This window comes from Triticum aestivum, chromosome 3B, assembly GCF_018294505.1.
Source record: "Triticum aestivum cultivar Chinese Spring chromosome 3B, IWGSC CS RefSeq v2.1, whole genome shotgun sequence".
NCBI lineage: Eukaryota > Viridiplantae > Streptophyta > Magnoliopsida > Poales > Poaceae > Triticum > Triticum aestivum.
The window spans coordinates 128,289,868-128,300,745 of NC_057801.1; positions in this window are offsets into that span (position 1 = coordinate 128,289,868).

A 10,878-nucleotide genomic window follows, 5' to 3' on the forward strand; every position below is an offset into this window, starting at 1 on the left:
CTGCCATTTTCGGATCCTTGGCGTCAAAGTCTCCGTTTACTTGGGATATTGCAAGGTTTGAATCCCTGCGCACCTCTAGGCGTTGAATGCCCATGGAGATTGCCATCCGGAGGCCATGTAAAAGGGCCTCGTATTCGGCTGCGTTGTTGGAGTCCGTGTACATTATCTGAAGTACGTATTGGACTGTGTCCCCGGTTGGGGACGTCAATACGACGCCAGCCCCCAATCCGGCCAACATTTTAGAGCCATCGAAGTGCATAATCCAATTGGAGTATGCACCGTACTCTTTAGGGAGTTCGGCTTCGGTCCATTCAGCGACAAAGTCAGCCAAAACTTGCGACTTTATAGCTCGCCGAGGTTTGTAAGTTATATCGAATGGTAAGAGCTCAATGGCCCATTTTGCAATCCTACCCGTCGCGTCGGGATTGTTTATAAGGTCGTTGAGGGGTACTTCGGAAGCCACTGTTATCGAACACTCCTGAAAGTAGTGTCGGAGCTTCCGGGATGCCATGAACACCGCATACGCTATCTTTTGGTAGTGTGGGTAACGGGACTTGCAGGGGGTTAACACAGTGGACACGTACTACACTGGTTTTTGAAGAGGGAATTTATGCCCTTCTGTCTCTCGTTCTACGATGAGTATTGCGCTTACAACTTGATGTGTTGCCGCGATGTATAACAACATTGGTTCGCCCAGGTTAGGCGCAGCCAGGACCGGATTTGTTGCCAATATGGCTTTTATTTCTTCGAGTCCGGCAGTGGCAGCGTCCGTCCACTCGAAGTATTCGGTGTGCCTGAGGAGGCGATAGAGGGGCAATGCCTTTTCTCCCGAACGGGAGATAAAGCGGCTTAGAGCTGCCACGCATCCAGTCAATTTTTCTATTTGTTTGAGGTCTTTTGGAATATCTAGCTGTGACAGAGCTCGGATCTTGGCTGGGTTTGCTTCAATTCCTCTATCGGATACAATGAAGCCCAGGAGTTTTCCGGCTGGTACGCCGAAAACGCATTTTTCCGGATTCAGCTTGATGTCATATGCTCGGAGGTTGTCGAATGTGAGCCTCAAATCGTCTACTAGGGTTTCGACATGTTTGGTTTTGACGACTACGTCATCTACGTATGGCTCTACTGTTTTGCCGATCTGGGTAGCCAGACATGTCTGAAACATGCGCTGATATGTTGCGCCGGCATTTTTAAGTCCGAAGGGCATCATGTTGAAGCAGAATGGTCCATATGGAGTAATGAATGCCGTTGCGGCTTGGTCCGCTTCTGCCATCTTGATTTGATGGTAGCAGGAGTATGCGTCCAGGAAGCACAATGAATCATACCCTGCGGTAGCATCAATTATTTGCTCGATGCGGGGGGAGGGGGAAGGGATCCTTTGGGCAGGCCTTGTTGAGGTCTTTAAAATCGACACATAGGCGCCAGGATTTGTCCTTCTTTGGTACCATTACTAGGTTTGCTAGCTAATCCGGATGTTTGATGTCTCTAATGAATCCGGCTTCCAATAGCTTGGCTAGTTCTTCTCCCATTGCTTGTCTTTTGGGTTCGGAAAATCGTCGAAGAGCCTGTTTGACTGGCTTGAACCCTTTTAGGATATTTAGGCTATGCTCTGCCAATCTGCGTGGGATTCCCGGCATATCTGAAGGGTGCCAGGCGAAAATGTCCCAATTTTCCCGAAGGAATTCTCACAGTGCGGCATCTACATCAGGGTTCAACTGTGCCCCGATGGAGGCCGTCTTTGTCGGGTCCATTGGATGGAACTGGAATTTTACTATTTCGTCCGCTAGTTTAAAGGAGGTGGACTTGGATCTCTTATCGAGTATCACATCGTCCCTATTCACCGTAGAGCGCAGCGCGGTGAGTTCTTCTGCCGCTAGGGCTTCGGATAGTGCCTCCAGGGCTGATGCGGCTGTCTTGTTTTCGGCACGGAGTGCTATGTCCGGATCACTAACGAGAGTGATTATTCTGCCAGGCCCAGGCATTTTGAGCTTCATGTACCCGTAATGGGGTACGGCTTGAAAAATTGTGAATGCCTCTCGTCCTAATATAGCGTGATATCCGCTGTTGAACGGGGCCACTTGGAACGTGACCTCTTTGGACCTGTAATTGTCCGGCGAGCCGAACACCACATCGAGTGTGATTTTTCCGGTGCAGCGCGCTTCCCGGCTAGGGATTATTCCTCTGAAGGTTGTGCTGCTTCACTCAATACGGCTCCAGTCTATTTCCATTTTTTGAAGAGTTTCCTCGTAGATGAGGTTTAATCTGCTGCCGCCATCCATGAGGACCTTGGTAAGTCGAAAGGCGTCCACTATTGGACTAAGTACCAGTGCGGCTGGTGCTCGGGCTGTTTGGAATTTAGGTTCGTCGCTGGCGTTGAAGGTGATGGCTGTGTCGCTCCATGGATTTGTTGTTGCTACTTGGTAGACTTCGGCGAGGCTGCGGATTGTTTGTTTCCGCATATTATTTGATGTGAAAGTCTCGAAGACTGTTGATACCGTACCGGTATTGTTGGAGTGGTTTTCCGGGGCTAGAAGCTCCTCGCCACTTTTGGCCACCTGCCGTAATATCCAACATGCTCGAAGGCTATGTGTTGGGATGGCGCCCTCTGTACTGTGAATTTTACAGGGTCCGCTAAGCCATCCCTCTAGTACGGTTCCGTGCCCTTTGTGGGGTTTTTGCTTTTTGGATTTTGTACCTGGTGCTTGAGTGTAATGCACCCTTTTATTGCGGACTAGGGTTGTATTCGGGGCCGGATTGTCCCAAAACTTATTTTCGGTTTCCGGACACTCTCCATCGCACAGTACTTTCGTACTATGGACGCCAGGTCGCCGAAGCGTGTAATTTCACGATGGCTGACGGCGTTCAAGATTCCCTTGTCCGTGCAATTATTGCAAAAAATTGAGATTGCGTTTTCCTCTCGGCAGTCCTTTATCCTGTTCATAACCAGGAGGAATCTGGCCCAGTAGTGATGTACTGTTTCAGCGGGCTCTTGCCGGATTAGAGATAGATCGCATATGTCTGGGCGGGTGGGTGGAATTAAATCCGGAACCCTACCCATCTCGAGGCTCAAGGGCCGACAAGCTTCCAAATTTGGAAGCTTGGATTGCTGGATGTTGTCCAACGAGTCCGGTCCGATGCCTGACTTTAGGTTCAGTGCTTGATCGAAGTCCGTCCCTCTGCGGGAATCCGGCATGGAGGGTTCGGGAGCCCGGACATGACTAGTTTTCAATACAGGAGAAGAGTCGCCGCGTTGTTCCTCTATCACTGCAACGTGGTGGGTGACCTGGGGAGAGTTAATCTCTCTCAGATCGGTTTTAAGCCCAATCTGATTGTAGTCTGTAGCGACTCCCAGGGCGGCGATGCAATCCAAGAGCTCGTTTACGGACGAGAGCTCTATTGGATCGAGTCGCTCGGCGAATTCCGAGCTGACGTGAAGATTGCTTTTGACGACCTGAGAGGTCATTGTCGAAGCAGTGGCCGGACAGGCGATCATAAGAAAACCACCTAGCCGGACAGTTTGGCCGGCGGCCAAGGCTCCTTTGGCGAAGATACCATCCTTGAAGACGGGAAGAGGCATCCTTCCTATCGGTGACGGCATAGAGGAACTCTCAATGAAAGCACCAATGTCAGTTTCAAAACCGGCGGATCTCGGGTAGGGCGTCCCAAACTGTGCGTCTAGGCGGATGGTAACAGGAGACAAGGGACACGATGTTTTTGCCCAAGTTCGGGCCCTCTCGATGGAGGTAAAACCCTACTCCTGCTTGATTGATATTGATGATATGGGTAGTACAAGAGTGGATCTACCACGAGATCAAGGAGGCTAAACCCTAGAAGCTAGCATATGGTATGATTGTTGTAATGGTTGTTGTCCTACGGACTAAAACCCTCCGGTTTATATAGACACCGGGGAGGGCTAGGGTTACACAGAGTCGGTTACAATGGTAGGAGATCTACATATCCGTATTGCCAAGCTTGCCTTCTACGCCAAGGAAAGTCCCATCCGGACACGGGACGAAGTCTTCAATCTTGTATCTTCATAGTCTTGGAGTCCGGCCGATGATGATAGTCCGGCTATCCGGACACCCCCTAGTCCAGGACTCCCTCAACGATTCTTAACAAAGAAAAATCAAATCGTCGACTATCCGGATGCAGAGGCCCTCGCAGCCTTCAAACATAACATCCGCGACGAGTGGCTGGCCCGACACCTAGGACAGGAAAAGCCGAAATCCATGGCAGCCCTCACATCACTCATGACCCGCTTCTGTGCGGGAGAGGACAGCTGGCTAGCTCGTAGCAACAACCTCAGCAAAAAATGCTGGCAGTCCAGATACTAAGGACCACAATGGCAGGTCGCGTCGAAACAAAAACAAACGCCGCGTTAACGGCGACAACAATGAGGATACGGCAGTTAACGCCGGATTCAGAGGCTCTAAACCCGGTCAGCGGAAGAAGCCATTCAAAAGAACTACTCCGGGTCCGTCCAATTTGGACCGAATACTCGACCGCTCTTGCCAGATACATGGCACCCCCGAAAAGCCAGCTAATCACACCAACAGAGATTGTTGGGTATTCAAGCAGGCAGGCAAGTTAATTGCCGAAAACAATGACAAGGGGCTGCACAGCGACGACGAGGAAGAGACTCGGCCTCCGAACAGTAGAGGACAGAAGGGTTTCCCCCCACAAGTGCGGACGGTAAACATGATATATGCAACCCATATACCCAAGAGGGAGCGGAAGCGTGCACTTAGGGACGTATACGCAATGGAGCCAGTCGCCCCGAAGTTCAATCCATGGTCCTCTTGCCCGATCACTTTTGATCGAAGGGACCACCCTACCAGTATCCGTCATGGTGGGTTCGCCGCATTGGTCTTAGACCCAATCGTCGATGGATTTCACCTCACTAGAGTCCTGATGGACGGCGGCAGCAGCCTGAACCTGCTTTATCAGGATACAGTGCGCAAGATGGGCATAGACCCCTCAAGGATTAAACCTACAAAGACGACCTTCAAAGGCGTCATACCAGGTGTTGAGGCCAATTGTACAGGCTCAGTCACACTGGAAGTGGTCTTCGGATCGGATCCCCGGATAACTTCCAAAGCGAGGAGTTAATCTTCGACATAGTCCCGTTCCGCAGCGGCTATCACGCTCTGCTCGGACGAACCGCGTTTGCAAAGTTCAACGCGGTGCCGCATTATGCATACCTCAAGCTCAAGATGCCAGGCCCTCATGGAGTCATCACGGTCAACGGAAATACTGAACGCTCCCTCCGAACAGAGGAACACACAGCGGCTCTCGCAGCAGAAGTACAGAGCAGCCTTTTAAGGCAATTTTCGAGTCCGGCCGTTAAACGACGGGACATGGCCAAACGCGCCCGGAGTAACATCAACCAAGACCACCTGGCATGTTCCGATCACACGTAGCAATGCGGCCCGAACCCTAGCCCTTGCATGATTGCAAGACCAGCTCTTCGCGTACATCATTACGCCCTAGAGATACCATGGGCATAGGGGGAGGGGCACGACCACGAAAGGCCCAGAGTGCGGCTTAACCACACCAGGGGCTCCGAAGTGTGTCACTCTTTTTTTTTTCTTTTTTTATTTTTCCACAGGACTCCGTTCACCAGAGGCCCTGTCCGGCAGTAGATCTGCCAAACTCACGATGCAACAGCCAGGGAGGGACAAATGCTACGACGAACACTCAGGTGGTCTCCATTATGAGCATTAAATTTGTTAAATACACCAGTTCGTAGCCTACCCCTGGAGGGGGATATGTTTAATTAGTCCAATCCCTTGCTTACAGCACTATTTGTATCGTTCTGCACTCATAGCAGAATTCCTTGAATAAACAATGCAGCACTTTTTGCCTATAATTGCATTACTTTTTTACATATATGTTCATCAATGACATCTTGCACCCGTACGTTTTGGTATGGCCGAATACACCAGGGGCTTATGTTCCCCGCATTATGGTGTGATAAGTCCAAACACTTTCACAAGTGCGGCACCCCGAACTTATAGCATTATATGCATCGGCTCCGAATCATGTCTTGGGTCAATAGTTGGGTTTGCCCGGCTCCCATGTTTTGGTACCTTACGTTCCGTTTCGTCGGCTAAGGTAGCACTGGGAGAACCACTGCGATTGCGCCCCGGTTGAGCTAGGCGAGCGCCTCAGTGGAGAAAGCTAAAACTGACTGTCATGATAAGGCGAGAGCTGGTCACTGTTCGAGAGGTCTTTTCGAGTCCCTAAAGACTTATGCCGCTTAGAGCGAGGAACCGGCTTCGTCCAGCCCAGGCGTGGATAGCGCCCCGAACTCGGTCTTCCGAATACTAGGGGCTTCGCCGAAATTTAAAATTATAGAATTCTCTGGCTAAGTGAGAGTGTTCAAGCATTACAAGTCCGGTTGCCTTGTTCGTTGTGTTCAGCGCCTCCCTAGATGGACCCAAAAATGGGAACAGGAGTGCTCAAGTTTATCCCGAACACCCCAGCACTCGTGGCATGGGGGCTGAAGCCGACGACTTGCCATCTCTCAGATTTAATAAACGGCCGCACAGAAGGTAATATTTTAAATCAATAAGCGTTGCTTAGTGCATATGAACAAAGTTTTCAGCGCACAGGATAACACATTGCGAGTTTACTCAATAATTACATCTTTGGGGCACTCATCCGCAATCTTGTGGGCACCCTTCAGGACACTCTTATAGTACATTTCGGGCGTACGATACTCCTTGCCTGCCGGCGGCCCGTCCGTGATTAGCCTCTGAGCATCCAGCCTGCCCCAGTGCACCTTTGCGTGGGCAAGGGCCCGACGGGCACCTTCAATGCAGGCGGAGCGCTTGATGACTTCCACCCAGGGGCACGCATCCACCAGCCGCCGCACGAGGCCGAAGTAGCTCCCAGGCATGGCCTCTCTAGGCCACAGCCGGACTATGAGGCCCTTCATGGCCTGCTCGGCTACCTTGTGGAGCTCGACCAGCTGCTTCAGCTGGTCGCTAGGGGACACCGGATGTCTGGCCTCAGCGTACTGAGACCAGAAGACCTTCTCCATTGAGCTCCCCTCCTCGGCCCGGTAGAATGCGGTGGCATCAGACACGCTGCAAGGCAGATCTGCAAACGCCCCTGGAGAGCTCCGAATTCGGGTAAGTGACAGGTAATTTACATTCACATGCTTGCTTTGCATGAAAAATGCCTTACCCGCCGCTATTTTCATCACCTCCTCAATCTCCTGGAGGGCCTTATGGGCCTCGGCCTTAGCGGCTTTGGCACTTTCAAGAGCCGAGGCAAGCTCAGACTCTCGAGTCTTCGAGTCGCGCTCCAAACTCTCATGCTTTTCCATGAGAACCTGGAGCTCTTGCCGCACCTCCGCCACCCGCGCCTCCTGCTTCTCTCGCTCCGCCTGTTCCACGGCCGCATTGCGTTCCGCCGCGGACACGGCCTCCTTCAGGGTTGCCACCTTGTTTGTGGCCCCTGCAGTACCCACGTTATCCTTGTTATTTCTATTGCAACCAAAATCCTTTTCTGTAAGGTACAAACTTAAAAGTGGTGTTACTCACCTTCTTTGTCCTTGAGCTGCTTCTTGGCAAGGACGAGCTCTTGCTCGGACCGCTCGAGGTCCTGCTTCAAAGCACCGACCTCCGCAGTCAGTGCGGCAGAGGTCAGCAGCGCAGCCTGCAAACCCATATTGACATAATTTTTAGCACTCCTGCGTATATCTTTTTTAGATCCTCAATCCGGTTTTTCTTTCCGAACACCGAACCGAGCATCAGGGGCTACTGTCTATGCGGTATTACATTACATATTTTAAACTTCTTACCTCAAAGCCTATTAGAAGGCTATTGCAGGCTTCGGTCAGCCCGCTCTTGGTGAGCTGAACCTTCTGAATCACCGCACTCATGATAGTGCGGTGTTCTTCCTCGATGGAAGCGCCGTTAAGAGCCTCCAACAAATTGTCCGGCGCCTCCGGTTGGACAGAGGCTGCCGGCGTCACGGTCTTGCCCTTCTTACGAAGGGGCCGCCTGCCGGACTCTGGAACCATTGCGAGTTCCGGCATGGAGTCCGGCGAAAAGTCCGGGAGGCTGCCTTGCGGCACCTCCGGAGCCTCCTCCTGATTGGTCCCCTCCTGGGATCCCACCTCGGTGTCATCAGCATCACGAGGGGTGGAGGCAGTCGGAATGGACTCCACGTCCGACGGAGCCAAGGACCCGCTCGATGAAGCAGGAAGATCATCATCGGCCGGACTACAGGTAGTGTGCGGCATTAAAAGGACACTATATGACACAAAAAAGAAATTATAAATCATTCAGGAATCCGGATACTTACGATCTTGCCGGAGGCCTGGCCCTTGAGGGCCACTGTTCGTCGCCAACGTTGGCGTTGGTGGAGCTGTCCGGGGGAAGAGTCCTTCCCCTCTTGGACCCTTCGGCCTCCCCCGTTGGGGAAGCCTTCCTCTTCCTCTCTCGCTCCTCTGGGAGAGAGTCCTCTTTCTCCTCCTCGTCTTCGGGGTAGGAGTCCGCCTCGGAGCCATCGGACGATGAGTCCGATATCACCTGGCGCCAGGAACTTCTTCGAGTTCCCGTGGCCTTCTTCTTGGCCTTCTTCTCCGGCACCACATAAAGTGCCGGAACTAGCAGCCCCGTTAAACGGGCGTCCGCTGGGTCTTCGGGAAGGGGAGCCGGACAGTCTACCTGTCCGGACGTCCTCTGCTAGTCCTATCAAAGGCATTGGGAGTTTCAAATCCCACATAGAATTAAACTATGAAAGAAAGTAAGTGTTTCATAGAGGATAACAAAGCTTACCTCGCCGGCCGGGCGCTTGGTGCTGAATCCGCGGTCTTCCGTCGCGGACGCGGGGGCTTCTCTGCCCTTGAACAACACCCTCCAGGCAGCTTTGTACGTCGTGTCGAAGAGCCCGCTCAGGGTCCGGTGCTGGGCTGGATCGAACTACCACAAATTAAAGGCCCCCTGTTGGCAGGGGAGAATCCGGCGGACGAGCATGACCTGGATCACATTGACAAGCCTAAGCTTCTTGTTCACCAAGGTCTGGAGACAGGACTGGAGTCCTGTCAGCTCCTCCAAACTGCCCCATAGCAAGCCCTTCTGTTTCCAGGAGGTGAGCTGCATGGGGATACCAGATCTGAACTCGGGGGACGCTGCCCATTTAGGGTCACATAGCTCGGTGATGTAGAACCACCCCGGTTGCCATCCCTTGATGGACTCCACGAAGGCCCCCTCGAGCCAGGTGGCGTTGGGTATTTTGCCCACCATGGCGCCTCCGCACTCCGCTTGGACGCCCTTCACTACCTTCGGCTTGACATTGAAGGTCTTTAGCCACAAGCCGAAGTGGGCCGGATTGTAACACCCCAAAAATTTAACCAAGTTTTTGATATAAAAATTTTGCCAAGAGTTTAAAATTTTTGCCTGCAAGAATATTTCTGTTTATTTCAAAGCTTTTCTTTTAATATTAAGGAATTTTCCCAAGTGGATCCTTCCAAAACATATTGGACTTATTCTCCCCCTCATTTAAAAAAACATTTCTTAATCAGTAGATTCATTTGATAAATTATTTCACCCTGAACTTTAATCATTAAAATGACTTTCTTTAAGTTTTGGAGCTCTTTTTGAACTTCAACCATTTGATATATATTTATCTAAAAATCTAACCAAAATTTGGAGATGTCATATGATGTCTCTAAATCACTTTTGTGCAATAATATATTTAATTCATTGCATATGTTGAGTGCTACACCTGTTTTCCTTCTCTGGTCCAGTAGGCATTTTTGCACTGCAACCCTTTTAAATATTTATTTCTAGCCTCCACCAAAATTATGGGATGTCATCAGGAGCATATCATTCCATTATATGCAAAAATCCAGTGATGTTCTTTGAAAATTTTGAGTGAAACAACCTCATCTTCATTCTGGTCTAACTTGATGATTTGTACTGCAACCATCTTCTAACTTGCTCCTTTACCCATGAGCTTTCTCCTGCTTGTATTACACGTTACCAAACCCCTAATTCCAAGAGAGTGAACCCATTGGAGTAGTTTTAGTCCATGAAACCATATACTTTTCTTTCTGACCAGATTTGGTTTTTCAAAGTTTTGCACTAACAAGTTTCTAAATTTGGCCAACTAACCTTACCACCATCTCATGCTTCTAAAGAGACTTTGATCTGTAGATTTGGGCCACCCCAAGAGTTGGCTAGATGCCATTAGCATTTTGTCAAACACCTGGTGTGCATGGCCAGTTTAGACATGATTTTTGTTTTGCACTGTGACCTTGCACCTCTGATCAAACTAGCATGTCCACTAGCATCTCAACCATCCCTAGACTAGAACTGCTAATCCTCAGTTGCAACCAAGCCATCTAGCAGGCCACGGCATTTCGCCGAACAGATGGTGGGCGTGCTCTGGGCGTGCCCAGAGCGCGCGTTTTGCACGTGCGTGTGCTCGGGTCGCCGTGTCGCGCCCCGGCCCTTGCTCGCCTACAGAGCCGCACCCCCCGACCTAATCCGCTCGCAGGAACCAGCCAAGCCACCCTGGCAGCCTACAGCGCCGCCGACAGAACTTTTGGCGGCACACCAGCGAACGCAACGCGCCTCTGTCGCGGTCGGCGCCGCCCAAGCCACCCCGGCCCGCCACCTGCCCCCTTGAACAGCCCGAGCTCATCCACAAGGGTGTCGCCTAGCTCTCGTCGCCGCCACGTTCCCCTGCAGCTACAGAACGTCGGTCTGCCGGCGTCCTCATCCACCGCCGCGGAACCGACCTCGTCGCGCTATAAAAAGGGACCCCGAGCCCCTCCGAGCACGCATGCAACCTCAGTCCACCTCCCTAGTTTCCCCATAGCAGCCAATCGACCTGAGGAGGTCGTCTTCTTCATCTCTG